This window comes from Poecile atricapillus, chromosome 3 (genome assembly GCF_030490865.1).
Source record: "Poecile atricapillus isolate bPoeAtr1 chromosome 3, bPoeAtr1.hap1, whole genome shotgun sequence".
NCBI lineage: Eukaryota > Metazoa > Chordata > Aves > Passeriformes > Paridae > Poecile > Poecile atricapillus.
Window position 1 is genome coordinate 75,051,229 of NC_081251.1, and position 19,684 is coordinate 75,070,912.

The 19,684-nt window shown below is 38.3% G+C and overlaps 1 pseudogene; it reads right to left on the bottom strand.

The window, feature by feature from the left end:
- Positions 1-804: 804 nt before the first annotated feature.
- Positions 805-19,684, bottom strand: part of LOC131577677 (centromere protein J-like) — a 31,088-nt pseudogene continuing 12,208 nt past the window's right edge.

Genomic DNA, 19,684 nt, shown 5'->3' on the forward strand with positions numbered 1-19,684 from the left:
TTGAATTATTTTGGGGTTATTTTTGTTCCTAAAGCTATGAACTATAAATGGTAGAGCTATGTTTCTTCTTTAACTGAGGCAAGTGGAAGGTGGAGGAGAGAGGATGTGAGAATCAGCCTGTGAAAAACAAAGTGGGATGTGTGAGAACTCATCTGTTAAGGACTCTCAGTTATAACATACCTGACAGAGATTGTCATTCATGAGGGTGAATTTTCTGCCTCCTTGTTTCCAAACCCAATGTGTGCCCTTTATGTCAAAAACCCATTTACTATTATGCTATAAAATATCACTTGGAAAAAATGTGTTTTGGTAAAACGATGGTCGGACACAGGCCGGCAAAAGCGCTACAAAATCTTCAGTAGGGTCACCCTTGTGCACAGCTCTAGGGACTGCCTTGCACATATTCCCCATGTGTCACACATCTTGCAGGACCGTGGGCCAAATTATTACAAAGCCAAAATGTTTCCTGCAAGTAGAGTCAAGAGTGCTTAATGAAGCAAGGAGCAAGCAGCATGATAACAAAATTGTCCCTTATTGCGTTTACAGTTCGGAGGGATTACTTATCCACATGATTCCGTGACAGGTTATTGAATAGTAAACAGTGATTTAAGGCTAAAAGCTGTGAGCAAAGCCTGTTTTATGATTTACTACAGAAACAGAAAGAATGTCAGCATTTTAACTGAAGAACAGGGACCTTTTGTTAGAGGAATTCTTGGGAATAAACACAATGGTCCTTTATAAAACATTGGTATAATATCTAGTTTCTCAGCCAAACTGAAAACACTAGCCACATTCACTGTTTTATGATGTTTAATTGAGAAAAAAATCAACATAGATATGTTTTGCCCAGCATAAGGTAGGACAAATTGAAATTCTTAGTGAAAGACATGGAGAAGAATGATGTCTTGATTTTATTTTAGTTAGGTTTTTCTTTTACAAAACAAATAAAATATATTAACTTATTCAGTAGTTGAAAGCAGGAATGCTGTGAAGCAGTTAAGGGAAAACAATGCAATTTTATCAATACACCAGCTGATATCAAACTCCTCACAACTTCATAATTAAATTGATAAACTGAAGTATGTGTATGATCAAGATCAGCAATGCTTCTTGCTTTCTTTGAAAGATGCCCTGCAATTTGAGTGGTGATTTGTTGATTGTCTGAGCCCCTGGAAACAGAAGAGAAGAGGCAGCGCTTCCATATTGTTGCAATTTTTGCACTTAGGTGTGAGAAAAGGCTAAAGGATCATGCTATGAGAGTATATTTTTTGCTACAGGAATTTGAAGGGCATATGGAGATAATTGGGCATCACAGTTCGTGGGCAGGTAATCAGCTGAGCTCTACAAGTGAAAAGGTTCATTGATTTGGAAAAATTCACTTCATTGGAGGTGTTGAAGGCCAGGTTAGATGGGGCTTTGGGCAACCTGGTCTAGTGGAATGGGTCCCTGCCCATGGCAGGGGGAACTGGAACTAGATGGTCTTTAAGGTCCTTTCCAAACCAAACCATTCTATGGTTTTCCGACAGGCAGTCTATGGGGAAGGGAGTTGAAAGCAGCATCTGATAAATTATTAATCCCCCAAAGTATCAAGTGCCATCGAAAGAACCTTACAGATGGAGAGATTCACTGACCAGAAATATTTTTGCACTACTAGAAGAATTAAAGCAATAGTGGGAAAGGTTATTTCAAAGACAAAGCAACACAGAGGAAAGACTGCTGGAGGAAGAAGAAAGATCTAGAAGATCCAGATCTTTGATCCAGAATAATCACTAGGATGGAATAAACATTACATTTTATTTTCAAATGCATGAGGCAGAGTTTTTAGATTATGATCATATAATTTTTGAATAACTTTGATTGGAAGGGGTATCCAGAGCTGTGACTGTTCTCTCCACTCCTGCTCAGACTTGGTCTAATGTCCAGCTCATGATAATCCCTGATACATGCTGGGAAATTCTGCTCCAAAGAATCCAAACAAACTGAAAACATTAATCACTTTCACACATTTTTTAACTCAGAAAATAAAAACCCCATGTAGATTTATTTTAGTCAGCATAAGGCAGCACTGAACTGTATATTTGGGGTTCTTCATTGTAGGAACTTTCACAACAATTGCAGAAAAACTAGGGAAAGTGTGATCAGTGTGACCATGAAACAAACACTTTGGTGAGAAGTACTGTGGGTATTTGTTTTAATGTTGAATACACAAAAAGGACGTGACTGCATCTCCTTCAGTCTCACTCAAGAGATATTTCATTCAGATAACATTATTCCACTCTAAGCACCAGTTGCTGAGCCAAAGTAATTTCAGCCCTTCAGATCCATCCATTCATTTTTGCAAGTTAAATCTTCCTAACAGTTCTGCCAAGAAAAGACCTTGAGCCACACACGTGCACACCACAGCCTTCTGCAGGGAGGAATCACTGCTTATCCAGGACAAGATTACCCTCCTCATCTTCGATTTGGACTTGTCCAGGGGAGTACTTTGTTTCCTTTCTGTCATTGCAGAACACAGTTTTCATGGTGCCATCCGGCTGCTCCCTCCTCTTGAACTGGGCAGGGTGAATCTCTGAATACCACTAGTTTATCTCCACTCCTGAAAGAAGTATCAATGAATGAAGTGATGAGAAAATGCTGTCTTTTATTAACCTGTCTCACACAGTTGTCTAACACAGCTCAATGAAATTGGACAATAATATCAAGTGGAAAACCTCAGGATTTACATGGGATGGCATTAGAGATCTGGTCTCACAAAGATACTTCAATATATAGTATAATAGTTAATGGATGGTGAGATATGAATTTTACACGACTTCTTGCAGACATCTCAAAGCATTTTGCAGGCAGAAAATCAATTTTACAACAGGGTCCTTCCTCTTGTCCAGAAGAAATGTGTAAGAAAGTCCTGATGCTGTTGTTCTCATCTTGCATGGAGGAATAGAGAGACAGCACAGGTTCACAGAATATGACTAGGAAGAGACCCACAAGGACTCTCAAGTCCAGCTCCTAAGTGAATATCCCCTTCAGGGATCAAGCCCACAACCCTGGTGTTATCAGAACCGTGCTCTAACCAACTGAGATCGTCTCGGTCCTTGCCCAGTATTAGAGGGGGAGCCAAACACCTGGGAATAGAGCTCAGGAGCCCTCATCCTGAGTCCTTTAGTACCCACATTGCTAACACTGACAACTGGTGATCTCCCATCTGCCCTGGCCAGTGTAAAGTTACATGGAACTAAATGAGGAATATTTCACAGTTATTTTGCCAGTGGGGAGTCATCACCTATCATTCAAGGTAGAAGTGAATTTTCAGTGCTACATTCTTGCAAAACCCTTTTTTTCTTACAAATCCTTTTTCCCTTCATCTGGAAATTTCCCAGCTATGCAAAATCCAACCACAGTTCTAAATGTCAGTGTTGCTGTACCTGTGTCCAAAGTGTTGTCCCTGTTGTTTACACAGGACCTACTTTTCTAATTTTACTACTGTGCCATCTGGGAAAAAAGTTTCTTTCAGTCCATCACTGTAGAGGTATTTCATTGTGTGATCTGGGAACATAAGTTCTTGTGTGACATCATGATAACGTTCTTCTGTAGAAAATAAGATGCAAAAAGTCTGTCTAGTGTTCTTTCCAGTTGCCTTACACAAAGCTAGGTCAGGAATTTTTTTTGGACATTGTAGTGAGGATATAAATTATATCTGCAATACTGGTAAAATAAATTAAAGAATGTCATAATCAGATAATCAGAATTGGAAGAGCTACATTTACATTTCATTATAATATTTCTTTTGTAGGAGAAAACTGAGAAGTGAAGTGATGGAATATACTGAAAGTAAAATGCAAAGACAATGTGAAATGGCAAGAAAATACCCAGTCTGCTCGAGTCAGAATTCAGACCACACTTTCATAATTGAAATAAATCTGCACATACAGTTCACATTATGAGCTCTTGCATTCCTATCTGATTATTAGGGAACTGCAGCACCTCCAGGCCATCTGGATAAGCAGTGTGAGTTTTCTGTGCATCTGCATAATAATAAATCTGGAAGGAGAGTGAGATGATAGCAGCATGTTCACAATATTTGCATAAGCAGATTCAACTATAACAATGTGCTCAAAAGTAACCCATTTTTAAAAAGTCATTTCAAGGTCATTTTCTGCATCTGCCATCCATAGAAGTAGCTATGTTAACACTGCTGTTCCTTCCTCTCATTCTCCTTCATGGTTGTGTCCAGATAATGCTATTTTCACCTCTGTAGTGTGCAGGAAAACAGTACACACATGAAAGTCATCCTCTCACCTCTATGCTTTGACTCTTATCCATAAACTGTTAATTTAAAATAATCCCAGGGCTGCCAAGGACTCACTTATTTCCACTTTACACCACATTATTATTGACTACTTATGGCTGACATGGAAGAAACCTCTTCACTACCTACTCTACAAATGCATAAAAAACAGTCCTTACTTCAGATGGCTGCCCCTGCCCCTTGCCTTTGCTCAGTCTCCTGCTTGGCCAGCCATACATTTATTCCTTCTTCAACTGTTACCTTCATGCCTTTTCACTTCTGTCTTTGTAGATGAATCTGTCTTGCTGCTCAGGGTTGTTAAACCAACACCTTTCCTCATCAGTTTCTCTCAGAATTGATAGATCAAGATAAGTCATAGAACCTTGCTGGAAGATCTATTAATCATTTTATTTTCCTTAAAGAAAACAAAAAATTACCCACCACCCTCTGATCTGGCAAGATCTTCTTTACATCTCCATTGGAAAAGCTGATTGCTGTCATTCTTTTATCAGCACTAATCTCCTTTTTAGTACCAACACAGAAAGTGAGGATTTGGTGTCCATCAGAAAGCATCTCTTCTACCTTCAAACACACAGAGCATCCAATGTAGATGAAGTCAAAGGAAATGAGCAGCACCGCACTGCCTGCCCCTTAAATTGGATCTTGAAGGAAGTCACGCCATGTCTTTGTTTTTCAAAAGTTACTTCTGCAGAACAGGCATTATTTTTGCCTCATTTGTGTATAAAAGAGGCCAAAAGAAATCTTTTCACAAGATGAACTTACCTGTAGCATATGTTCCAAGTTCTCACCCTACCACTGTTTTTTTAAAGTTAAGCAAAATAAGGTGTACAGCCCTGCAGCAATAGGGAAGACAGTCAGATTTCTTCTTGATCAACTTCAGTGAACTATTGACCAGACTTATTTAATGTATGTGTGTACATCTTCCACACAGGTCACTTGAGAGATGCCTGGTTCTGGACTGTGGGAACCAAAATGATTGAACTTGATGTATTAACACAGACTGCTGATGTGGTAGGTTAAGAACCATTCCTTTACAAGCAACTCTGTATGGACCTTCAGTACTACTGATTTAATTTTGTCTGTATACACACACCTAAAAATTTGCTTGAGGCTTCTTATAGACAGCAGGCAGTAATGCCATTAATACTCTCTTCTACAAAAAATGTGCTAGTCAGAGAAGACTTTATACCCAGCATAGTCTCTGATTAATCATTTTTCATGGGGTTAGTATAGAAGTTGTTTCTGTTCAGGATATATCAAATCCCATAGTATAATTATTTTGGTGAAGTTCAAAGAAGAAGGCAACCAGAAGACGCACTACAGATTTGTCATATTTCTCCAATCCTATCAGAATTTTTACAAAAAGGAAATATCTCCCAACCAAAAAAAAAATGCTATTTTCTCTTACCTTTCCATCATGATACTCTATTTTTTCCTGCACTTCTTCTCCATGCTTTCTCCTTTCTTGATGTAATGTTGACTGTCCAGAAAATATTGATTTTGGAAGCTATATTATGAAAACCTCAAAGTCAGTGTTATATAAACAAAAATGTTTTAAAAATATGTTAATTAAATTAAAACAACTGTGCAAAAAAATTATTTACTTTCACACACAGAGGAAAGATTCCTTTCTTTCTGGTATTTCCTTGTATTTGCAATAAATTTTCATAATTTATTTGTAACTAGAAATGTTGCACATTAATTCCAGTTTTCTTCCATTTGCAAAGCAAAAGATAGCAAAACGGAAGTCCAAAAACAAAGTGATAAAAGTGCATTCTGGCAAAATTATGCAGTACTAAATGGAGTTAATAAACACAGGAACAGAGAGCAGAACAATCTCTGAGTACTGGGTTAATGATTTACAAAGAAAGGTACTTGTATTACCTGGAGTCACTCTTCCAAAACAAATTACATGGCTCTTAGCTGTTAGGTGGTGCTATCTATGTAGCTAAGGGCTATTCTGGATGTTATAATTTCAGTTTACTATTACCATAAATGCTCTTTGCAGTCTGGCAGCATAAAGGAGCCTTAAGTCAAGTGACATCTGGCACACAGCACCCAGGGCAGTTACGAGCTAATGTTAATTACAGTTTGAAGATATGGTGAATTTTGAATTGTGGGATCCGAAGGAATAGGGAGAGCTGCTCCCCACAGGGCAATGAAATGCTTCAGTAAATAACTATAAACACCATGCTCAAAGTTGCCAGATCCATCTCTAAAGCTGTGTCTACTGCATAGCATAGGAAGTGGGAACAGAATGCTTTATTTTTCTTAGTGTATTTCATTTCTTCTCACAGATGGAAAGAACACAGTTGCTGCTCATGTAAGAACCAGAATTTTAAGTAGCTCAAACCTTTGCTTCAGCATCCAGAAAAGCAGAACTCTCTGTAGATACTTGGTTGTCATATGCAGCTAAGCCATTTCTCTTGTGTGTGGTCACAAAAGACACTTTATTCTGAGCTCTTAGCAATTTTTCTGTCTTTTTTAGAGCTTCTTCCTGAGACAAAATTAAAATGCTAACTAACAACATAAATCTATTAGTGTTCAACAGTTGTGTAGAAATGTATTGATAGAGAAATCTAGCCTATTATTTGAAAGCCATTGCAATATTGTTTTAAAGACTGCAGTTATATAATGAGTAAAGGCAAAAAAATAAAGCCAGGAGTATCATTGCCAAATGAATGGGAGTTAGCATACTATTTATGAAAACTAGACCACAGACTCACTGTAATTTTATTTTATAGAGTTACATGGTAAAATACCTCTGTTTCTTCGTTGTTCTTCCAGGGTGCAAAGCTGCAAGTGTCATTCCTGTGGTTAAGTGAGAGGAACGTGTCTTCTGAGCTCCATGAAATGGGCAAAGGTGTCACTGTAAGAAAAATCAAAGAAAAAAGTGTCATTGAAAGCACATGAAAATTGCCAAATAACATTTCCATACCTATCTCAGGCTTTTAAAAGATGCTAGCTCTCAGAGTCTTGCAATATATTGCTTCTTACACAGATAATGTTTGCTAACAGCTTTCCATCCTCCTAAAGGTGCTTTGTCCTGGACCAAAATGAAATGCAGTCCACATCCATTCTCCCACCTCCTGAACCTCTGGGACAACAAACTCATTGAGTAAGTGGGTGGCAGCACAATCTGCTTTCCCTCTCTTGTAAAATATGAATTTGACAATACTTCTAAGAATCATAGATGTGTTTTAGTGACTCACATTCTCTATGAGTCAAGAGTTGGGGACCAGTTTCTCCAAGTCATTTGCAGATCATTTTAAGCAGGCGGGATCCACAGATCTTACCTTTCACACAGGAAGATGAGTTGGGCTCCTTAAAACAACCCCTCAGATATGAAACAGCTCCAGGTGATTTCCTCCCATTACATCTCCCTCCAGTAGGAGAGGGCTGATGTACAACCTGAAGAAAAGTGGAAAGGCCCTGGCACACAGGCATGCTTCAATATGGGAGCTATCATTGATATGGCAAGAGCATGCCATACACTTCTCCCTCCCAGGAGTTTAGCTGTCTGTGTGTAGATATTGTACAGGTGTCTAAGACTGTTGCAGAGAAATAAGGGAGGATGGAGGAGCTGGAAGAAGCCTCAGACACAGCCAAGTCCCCCCACTTTCATCATCCTTCTCTTGCTAACTGTGCTTCATTTGCCCCATGGTGGATTGCATTGCAGTAATGTCTGTGCTTGATGATGCACCCCACTGACTCAAATCCCAGCCCTGACCCATGGGATGACTTCCTGTCATGACCCCAGCTCTGTCTCATCACTATGGGCTTTGACAATTGGGATTTTGGTCTGGCCCTTCCTTCCACACCCAGCCTGACCTCCTCCCTGGCTGGGGTTGTGGGATAGGTAAAGCCCTGCTGGACTCCATGAGCATCCCTGGTTCTCCAAGCCCCTGGCCTCACTGGGAACCACTGACCCATGTAGTGACCCAATTCCTGGTGCATGTGATCACTCCTGAACTTTCCCTGAGACAATGAGGGCAGGTTTCACACCCACGCTCTGGCCTGCAGGTGTCTAGATAGCTCAATGTATGAACAGTCTAATGTTAGATAGTTACTGACAAAAAAATCTGAAGTTCCAGGGAAAGAAGTCCAAGCAGCAGCCCTGTGGGGATCAGAATCCAAACACAGATTCTGAACAATATCATGAAAAGAAAATAAAGGCTGCTGACTTTGGTTCAAAAGGTGTCAGTCTTCCCTGAAGAGGGGTCCTCCTGCCAGTGGATGCTGTGTTTCTACCAATGGAGCAGTTAGATGTTTTCTCTTCTTGATGTTCCTTTGTCACTGATCTCAAAGGACCAGCGTTTTGCACAGAGCTATTTATGCCCTAAAAGGTGTAACTTGTACTAAGTTAATATAAACATCTTCAAATAGCACTAAAATTTCTCCTACAACGGGTGGATCATTAAGGGGTTAAAACTTTAGGAAAATATTTAATTGTGTCTGTGGGCATATCCACAGAGACACACTCAAGCACATACACACATTTTATACATAACTCCATATTTGGGCTCGTTTTGCTTCCCACATTTCTCTCTGCTTGGACAACAATGCAAGTCAAGGGTAATCCAAGGGGCAGAGTGTGGGGCCAAAGCCTGCAGAAAGGCTCTCATCCCTCAGTCCCACCACCCTGCCAGCTCTCTCTAGGTTATCACAACTGAGCTGAGCCCGGTAACATATTTGGCATGACAGTTCGTTTTTACTTACTGGATGTCCAACCTTTCTACATTTTGGTCTCATACATCTCTATCAATCAAGGCTGACACAAGGCTTGTAGGACCCCAGGGGATGTGTGAGCCACAGAAGGGAAATGAGATGCAAAAGTTTTCAAACAAACTGTAGCAGTTATTTAGACTGGAAAGATCATGGACACTCAAAAGCACTTCCCCAGTTTTTCATGGAGACCTTAGAGGATAGAGCAGAGGAAACATAAAATATTCCTGCATGACCACCATGAGATACTTGGGATTTACATGATTTACACAACAATCCTCAGGTGTTTGCAGCTGCCAAGAAAATATTACATTGATATGACAGGAAAACTGAAGCTGTACTCCTGCCTAACCAGAACTCTGAAGGAACTGTACCTAATGTATAATTGCCTGGCAATATGACACAAAGGCATAGTCTCACTGCCCACATTGCTAAACTATCCCAGAAATGATATGGGATTATGTCTCTGTCTCTCAGAATTAATAGCAGAAGAATCTGTAGTGCATTGAGCTGATGAATGACTAGGAGTGGGTACATGATGGTAAGAAACAAAGAAACAATCCATAAAAAGTTGGAAATGACACCAATAACTCTGATTTTGAAATGTCTCACACACTGAAGAGTGGCTGCTTGAGAAGATGCATGTAAGCTATTAATGGAAAGAATATATTTGCCATCAGCTTAATTTACTCAAGTCCACGCTCAAGGGACATGGGACTAGCAAAGCACAGATGGGAAGATTGCACTGCTCCTCCTCTGATAACAATGGTCAGCGTTTTACAGCTGTAAAATTTTCTCCATGCGATCAGTGAAATTTAGGGTATCTGCTGCTGCTGTGGATGGTGATGTCTTCTTTATATTAGTAAAGGACATTACAATTTAATGTATGCTTACAAGGAAGGAGCCAAGAAATCAATCCTATTGTAACACCAGAAAACTGCAGGATTTTAAAAGGCTAAATTTTTCCTCCAACCATCAAACAGGTCTCAGCAGGAGAAAGGCAACTGATTAGATATTTCAGACAAGGTTGCTACAAGGCACATAAATTAATAGAATTCATTGTTGAAAAGAATATAATTTATATTTTATATTTGATATTTTCTGCAGGCAGATTCTGTAGATATGCTTGAGTTCTCCAAACATAATCAGGTTTTCAAATAAAAGTGAATGGGCAAACTGTCAAAATATGCCTGGGACTTCAGCTTGAGACAAATGGTATAGAACTAAGGACCTTTAGGACTATTTCTGATGAAGAGATATTAGCTCAGAAATTGCAGAGGGATAGAAGGAAAGAGCACATAATCCATCATTTCATTGCTAAATATCTCAAGACTGAAACTGCCAAATATCTCAAGACTGAAACTGCCAAATAATTTAAAAGAACTTGAAAAGCCATTGGAGCAGTTTCACAGCAGCTCAAACTAATTTCAGCTGAGATTGCTGGAGTCTCACTCCTTTTCTTCTGTCCCCAGCCACATTTCCAGTCCCTCCTTTTTGAGGTATCAGCAGCTACAGAGGGAAATTGACCTGGTTCATCGAGTAGAATCAGGCAGAGATTAACTATTTTTTTGCTTCCTGGTTAGTTTTGAGCCAGCAGGCTCACCATGTTCAGAAAGTGCCAATAGGGCCACAGAAGCTCAAATATTCATCAGCTTCCGTGGGACACTAACATGTGGCAGCATTTGTTTTCCCTGTGGTTTGTTATAGAAAGAACATTGCAATTCAAACCTTATGTAAGAACTGTGAATACAAGACACTTTATGGCAAGATGGAGTCAGAGAAAGTAGCAGTGTGTCCATGAACATGATGAGATGTATCAGCCGATTCAGCTGAAGCAGAGTCCATGCAGAACCGTGTTAGTACTCCAGCTTGTTACACATGCCATTGCAAAAGCCAGATTTCAATTTTTATGCATTGCATACACTAGCATACCTATTTTTAAAGCAATAGTGCCAAAAGAATCCAGACAGGCTTACATGAGTCACATCTAGTCTCTGTTTTCATTCAGAGGAATGTCATTCTAAGAGATCATCTGAAAATTCAGAGCCATCACTGTATCCCAGGCAACCACTACAGCTTTGCTCTGCAGTTTTTAAGAAACTCAGATACTAAGCATTTGGACAAGTCACACATAAATGGGTTCTGGATAAAGATTCTCTCGATTCCATCACTTTCATAAACAGATCCTTCAAATTATCTCAATTTTCTTCATTGGAAATATGTGGATGACCAGTAAACGCAGACCCTTGATACAAAGGTGCTACAGGATTAGAGGAAGAAGCAGTGTCCCAACATGCGCAAGGCAGATAATTTTTTTTCCCAATCTTCACTGAAAACATAAAAAAATGAATCACCAGATCAGCTGGTAACAACAAAAGAGGTGTAATTTAGTTATAAAACTTTACTTCATCAAAGAACATGCAGGCAGTTCATCCTGTATTTTCATCATGGGAGCTAGTGAAGCACAGTTTGAATTGCCATCAGTGACACTGATCCTGCTCTTGGCAAAAGCAAGGACCTCTTGAAATTCCTTTAGTTCTACAGATCTATGCAATCAGGAAGGTGGGGAGAACAGGAGGAGATATTGTTACTGAGCATCCACCTAGACCACAGGAATTCTACAAACATCTTCTATTTGATCTTCATGCTCAGCAATAATTTTTTAATGAGCTTTTGCCTCCCAGCTGTTAATAACTACAGTTCTTCATCAAATTGTCCCAGAAATCTCTCAATTGCCAATTCCCATGAATAAGGATCTCTTATTACCTTCAAATATCACAGTTTGTGTCATGTAGAGTTCACATTCCTCTTAACAAATCAAAAAGTTGAGAGAAAGCAACAACTACTCATGGATAAAGTAGTGCAGTTCAAATGCTGTGAAAGTCTGTTCTCATATTCACAGACCTTTCCTGCTTCAGAGCTAGTAATTTGCCAGGAAGAATATTCATGGGCAAGGAAATAACATGCTCAAAGATCATCAAAATCCCTTGCAAGATTAGACAGCAAAATCCATCTAAGATTGGAAGTAAGCATACTTGACCTTGGTTGAAACATTAAGAAATGCTATCAGTATACCTTTCAGTGGAATTCCCCTCCCCTCCTCCCACTTCCAACCCTGCCAGGCAAATGAATTCATCTTTTGTCATAGAAATCATGAAAATCTATCCACAGGTGCTTGTTGGGCAGGAAACTAGCAATTTGTTGCTGAATTCAGAAATCAAGTTCTTTTCCAAGGACCTATGTTAGTAAATATTAACAATTAATAAATAATAACTATTTTGGCCCATATGTTCATTCTTTCATAGTCTGAAATAATTACTAATGATGTGCAATTAAAATGGACATTTTTCTTGTCTCACTAAAGCACAACTTGAACTGGAAAGTTCATCACCAGCTAAGTCATATTACAGTACAAATAGAGATCATCTTTAAAAGTATTATAGGCAACCAGAGATGTAGAACAACCCTTAGATACGGGTTTGTTTTCTTTCTACTTCATAAAACCATGTCTACAAAATATTTGTATCTTTAACCTATATTGATCATTATTTAGGCTTGCTCACCAACTGTTTTTGTGCACATCCTCAAATTCTATTAGCTTTGACAAAAATAAGTCAGATGGCAATTGTTTTGCCCTCTTGGTTCCAGCTGATTAAACTCACCAGTCCAATCTAGCTTTAACTTACCTATGTTACAGAAGGCATGCATGTCTTCTTCCAGTCCTAGAACCATAAAATATTTTAGGTTGCAAAAGACTCTCAGATCATAAATTCCAACCATGACATAGAGCTGTCAAGTCCAGCACTAAGCCATGTCCCAAAGTGCCATATCCACACATTTCTTTGAACAGTGCCAAGGATGGTGAGTCCACCACTTCCCAGTTTAGCCCATTCCAATGCCTGACAACCCTTCTGTTGCTCAAGGTTATCCCATTCACTTTGATGCATTCCTATGCTCAGTTTCTCAATTTTGGATAGAACTAGTATGATAGTTTGTTTTTCTATATCTAAAATCCATAATTATCCAGATTCACAGGATCTATGAGGAAAAATATCCATCTGCTATCAAAAGAGCTCAAATGCAAAGAAAATATGAGTCACCATGTTCAGATCTATTGCTATGACACTGATTTTGAGCCTCTGTTTAATGTTCCATTAACCTGAGACTTCAATTCTAGAGTCAAATCATTGACAGTCACTCTATTCACTGTGAAGTCTTTCTGTGCCATCAGTTCAGATAAAGAACATGTGTCTCTGTCAAAGATTTTAGAGTTCACTCAGGACATCTGGGCACTATGCCCACCAGTGTAGCTCATGCTTGTGATGGATCCCAGTTGGACCAGATCCAATCCTGGCTAGATGGTGAAAGCCCAGACAGCAATAAGTCCAAAAGTCTGCTGTCCTCAACTTCCCCCTTCTCAAAACTGTTTCTGAAGTCACAATTTTTATTGCACATGGTTGTGTGCAATAAAAATTATCAATATCTCTTTTAATATCTGGCACAGTATAGAATCAGCTAAAGTTACTGTCTCGTGACTTTGAAACACACACTGTCATGCTCACTATAGTGTAACAGTTGCCTCCCTTCTCATCTGATATCTTTTACATTTTATTTCTACAGGCAGAGAGGAGTGTGTTGGCTAATCTAAGCTTCCTTTAGCCAAAGGAATAGTTTCCAGTAGAGAAGACAAATTCCAGAGAGAATGTACACTTGAACAAAGCATAGATTTTGACCAAATCTGAGCAAAAGTAAGAAAAGGAACCTGTAAAATCCAAGGTGCCCATTATATGATGCAAGAAATAAAACACCAAGAGAAAGAAAAGCATAAAAAGATACAAAGATATCTAAATTCTAAACAGTGAGATTAGTTAGAAATGTGGTAAGCTGGCTCTGGAGGGGCAGTCATGGACACACCAGCCAGAAATAAGCATCTCACTTGACATACTGAGCTAACATGTCACAACTTGTAAAAATCTGAATGGTTTTCCCACTGAGTTGAACCAGGAGAAGGACACTGTTCCATATTGGCAAGCCTTGAATGGCAAAACACTAGATTTACGGTTTGCCAAGGCAAGGGGATTCCCTGTAAATTAGCCTGTGGAGTAGCAGGTGCAACAAGTTCAGAAAACTTACAGAAAACAACGCACAATTCAGTTAGGTCCAGAAAAGAGGGGGAAAAAGAAGTTTTTTCTCCTGCTACTGCAAAACCAGAAGAAAATCTACAATTCATGTAGAATTATGCACAAGCAAGCAAACATGATCATGCTTATATACACTCTCATTTGCAGAAATTTTGATTCCAAAGAACATCCTCTTAAATACATATTTGAAACTCTGGAAAAGTGACTACTGGCAATAGGGATGCAGACTTTACAATTCACATCTCTAAGAAAGTGTTTTTGTAAAGATGTCTTCAGCCTCGCATGAGACATGCTGTGGTTCTTGTGATTATCTCTCCATGAACTTTCTTCTGGTTTGGATGAAGATGCTGTCCCTCACAGAATAGCTTCTGCAGACTAGTGAAGAGCTTGTTATAAAGATGTAATTTTAAGTTCAAGCTAGTTGAATCAAACAGCCTTCAAAGCCATCTGACTCAAATTTAAAGCCATTTTCTTTTCATAAAAATTATAATATTTAAACTCAATGAATGAAATTCCACATGTTGTTCTGCCAGGGACTGGAAGTCCCCAGTATCAGACAAAAACTTTGTAGATACCATCCTATCATCTTCATATACAGCATCCTAGTATTTCTTCCACACAACAAAAATATTCAGTGTCTTGAGTAGTTGTTTTACATCAGCAAAGTGATAGAAATAAGACAGAAATCTGGCCAACAGAAGTCAATTAACTTTTTCTTATCCTTACTTTTATTAGAATTTTTATGTCTTTTAATTTTATACCTATGACTAATCTTTTTTTTTTTTTTCCTGACCTTCACAGTCTATAAAAGGATGAGTCATAAGAGCAGGTAGGTTTGAGAAAAATGAAAATAAAGTGAAATTAACCTTCAAATTACATTTTCAATGAAATTTGAGTATTAGGTGAAAAATCTCATTAACAAGTACATTACAATCAAACGAAAAAGAGACAGAAAACTTTTTCACCACAATAAAGCAAAGGACAGGTTTGCTGCTGGTTCTAACATTTTTTAAAGAAACCTTACAAGAAATTAGATTTGAAAACTGGGGAAATACCTAAGAGAAAATGGCTCAATTTTATTTTCTGTTAGGTTTGGCCATTCTGTAGAAGTGTTGGGTTCATGTCATCAGATTATACCATCTAGGAGATAATTAGTTTTTCTAGCTTCCTAGAAACAAAAAGGATGAAACTGATCCCTCAAAGCTTGTATTTTTCTCCCTTGAATACACATAAGGAAATTAAATGACCCACTCAACCCCAAATGTCAGTTGTTTTTTTTTTTTTAATTCTAGTCCGAACCATTTAATTTCACCAAGACTTTCTGTCTCCTGTGTAAAAAGTGAGCAGTTTTAATTTCCTTTAACTCCCTTGCAAGAAGTTACTCAGCTGTATACTAATGGAATAAGTAAAATCCTACAAGTACATTAAACAAGTTAAATATGGGATAAAAAAATTACAAGACACTCTGTAAACATATGAATAACTCTTTTTGATTTCCAGAGATTAGCAAAGACATTTACATTAGTCAAATATATTTTCCACCCTGTTTATCCTTCCTGCTCCATCCCAGTGTAACTCCTGTTCAAGAATCCAGCTTGTGCCTCTCTAAGGCAGGCCACCAATGGTGTTTCCTTCCAGAAAGTTTTCAGCATAAAATAAGAGCTAAGATTTAACAGAAGGTTTAGCTATGTTTCTTTCTAGGCTGAAGAGATGTTTTATTAAAAAGGTAAAGGGCACTATATATATATATAAAGAGTAGAATTATTTTCAGGAGGTTTTTTAGGAGGCTTTAATTTAGGCACTGAGAGTAAATTAGTTATCTAGACTCCCTTCCTAGTTAGTGGAGGGAGACATCTGAGCTAAGTGTCTATGATGGGCTGGCTGTGTCACCTGGCAAAGCTGCACACCTCATGGATAAAAAGGCCAGGTGGAAGAGAACAACACAAAGAGTGTATTTTAACACAGCTCCCTGCAGAGCTGACTTTCCTCTCTTCAGGCTAAGCGTGGCAGGAGTGAAGGGACAGTATGCACACATGACAATTCCAAAGAAAAGCTACTGAGTTTTTCAAACAGCATTAAGCAGATAGTATCTTCTAGTACCAGGGTCTCTGATTTTCTGTCCATGAAATTCATAGCTTTGGAGGTTTTTCGGCTTTCCATCTCTGATGTTCTGAAACTCTGAGCTCATCTTGAAGCTCTGTGTTCTGCCTGGTCAGCAACTCAACCTGGTGTCTCAGTTTGCTGTAGGCAGCATGCCAGTAGGACTCAGTTCTCTTGAACTCCTCCTGCAGTCCAGCAATCTGCTGTTTTAATATCAGTGAAAAAGTAAAAGTGTGCCATGTCATTGCCTGCTCTGAAATAGACATGCCCACCTTACATATCCAGAAGCAAGCAAGGAGCCTTTTTATTCTGCTTAAAGGTCTACATTATTAAGGTATGAAATTAAAAAAAAAAAAAAAAAATAAAATCACATTTGAAATTATTTCAGCAAAGAAATAAAAATAACCAAACCAAAACAATAAAAAAATAGTACTTTGAAAACTCTTATATTTAAAACAAATCAGTTGTTACAAATTGAGCAAAGACAAGTCTGTGCTGAGGAAAACCATGAAATTCAAACTAAACATGCAAATAATCAGCATTAAATGTCAGTGTCTTTAAGAAAAGGCTAGAATACAAGGTAGATTTTTATGACAAGAATGTCAGGTAGTCAGATCTTCATGTGGTGGAAAGGGCACAGCAATAGTTAGGTCCTTCTTACAAAGAGCAGGGGATTGCAAAGACATAATTTTCAACTGAATTGAAAATGCAAGTAATGAAATTTGGAGGGGACATTTCCATATACATCCATCTCCATTATTTTTGCCTTCTCCCTTCTTCTTTCACCCACGCTGATGAAACTACTGTGTCCTTTTCCTTCAGGGCACTAATGCTGGATAGTGCAAAGAGAACACTGGTGGAGTTGAGCTAGAAATGTGCAGTTTTCTCTGTAGTCAACCAATTGTCAAATGCAACCCTTTCTCACTTTGTCTTCGCCTGTGTGTCTGCCCACTTGTCTCCTGCTCACATTTCTTTCCTAGCTGTGAGCTGACTCCTCTGTATTTGGTACATCCTCCAGCCACTTTCTAGAAGCAGCAGACTTCTGAAGTTGGGAATTACAAAGATAAATAACCCCTAAAGTATTTTGGCTTTTTTTCATGGAAGATTAAATTTTTTGAACCTGCACTCATTATGTTTTTGAGGTAGGAGCAAAAAATTAAAACAATTCTGTCAAATTTCATCTCTAGAGCTAGGCATAGTCAAGAAACACAACTATTCCCTGGCAAAAATTCTAATTTTTTTTTTCTCTAATCCCAGGTGTAAAGAAAACTGATATTTTGAATTATTGTGCAGAGAGTACATTCAAAATATTTTTAATCAAAATACTAAAACAGCCTCACTGAAACATTTCCTGTTGAAAATATGTCTTGTAGACAAGTATACAACATAAGGGGAAAAAACATTCACTATGTGTGTGTCCAAAAATATTTATCTCAAAAATGTAAAAATGAAAAATAAAGTATAGAAGTTTTGAACAAATGACTATGCTGCCAGTTTTAATTGTTCTGAAACTTTTTTGATAAAGAAAGTAATTTAAATTGTCAGTTTGTTGTCAAATATATCAGTTTGGTTTAGACATCCTTTTGCAGCAGAACATTGTTCCAGACATTTCTGGGCTTTACCATTGCCTATTCTTTTATTTTATAAAAATACAGCTTTCAGCTGTGCCATCTCTGTTATTGGTTTCACATGGCCTACCTTTTCTTTCTCTGTTTATCAGTGATTCTTTTAGAAAATTGCCCCTTAAGTCATATTATGTCTAGCTCTTTTTAATAAGGATAATGGCCACAGATAATCAGAGATTATTTTATCACTAAGAAGTCTGAAATAGGAGCTTTAAAAAGATGGAATCCCCTAAAGGAATTTAGAAGAAGCCATAATGAATGACTTGGTGATGTTATTAGGCAGGTCAGATTGTTAGACACAGGGCTAGATATCATAAAAATACCTCAAAGCCAAAGATCGGGGTAGTTTAAAGAAAAAAATAATAACAAATATTCAGCACAGGAATGAGAAGGATGGCCTTTAACTGTGTGGCACTTGGCATAATGAGTCCTAATATTTACAAGTGGGAAAGTTCACTACACAGGAGCTGGAAATTTTTCAAGAGTCAGCTCAGCTGAGGGAATCAGTACAAGGAATTATGAGGAACATGGGAACATTTAACTTCCTTAAAAATGGTAGGCACAACTTATTTCTTTTCTTATACAAAAGAAAGGGATGTACATTTAAAACACAAGCCAAAGCAGAGTCTTATTAAAATTAAAATCTTCACCATAATATATAACCATCCTATAGAAGTGGCATGAATAATTTGCCATATGTGGCAAATGGAAAGATTCTGGTGCAAATGTAGGATGTTTGTTTGGAAGGATATTAATTGATAAGAATTGCATATTTATTCTACAGAAGGGAGCTTGCTTGCATTTCCTCTGATTTCACATGCTCTTCAGTGACTCTAGCTGTTCCTTTGAACTTGCTCTGGGCAACTTTTTCGTTCTGCAGTAAGTGAGCTTGATCTCTATTGTATTCCAAAGGGTGAGTCAGCTCCTGGCTCCTGACAGTCTCGAGCTGGTCTATTCATGTTCTGTTCACAAGATAAACAAAGAGCATGAAATGGGCATATGAGACTGTAATAAAGGACTGTCTTCAAATGTACCTTCTTTGGGCATGACCTTTGGAGGGCTTGGGCACATCCCTCATATGCTGACACTGCCAGGAGTGGCAGCCAGTTATCAGCACTTGTCAAAATTAAGGTACTTCCTCCCTGGCAACACCCATGCATGCATCCAACTGCAAAATTTGTTCTATTTAGCAGCTGGAAAGAATTCTAATTGAAATTTTTGACCATGTAATGACCGTGAACTTAGAGTCTTTTAAACACTCTTTGTATCCACATAGCTAAATTAAGGCAGACCTGCAGAGGGCACAGCTTGTTACCTGTCAGTGTATCTGTGAAGCCTTGCAATCATGCAGAGCTGGGGACTGGGCTGTATTTTCATCTGCCCAGTCATTACTACAAATCAGATTAGCCATGGACCTGGATGAAATGGGAAAAAGTATTTACTTTCCACAGATAAATACTCTCCAAGAGTTAAATGTGAGTGTTCAGAAGAGGTTTCGCCTTTGAACTCAATGGCTCAAGATATGACTGATCAGGAAATGCACTTAATGCTCAGAAGCAGGGAAAGAGAACAGATCATAACATATCCTCAAACAGAGTTTATTTATATGACTGTGATCTAACTTCTTAGTTAATTTTTAATCTGACATGAAATTATTATCTTCCTACTAACAAATAAAAAGTGAGCTTCCAGCTCCCTTCATGACCTACAGCCACAATCTGTCCTTCACTGTTATTCAAAAAGAAACACGAACTACGGGAGGCAGCGGTGACCTCATGTTTCCTCTC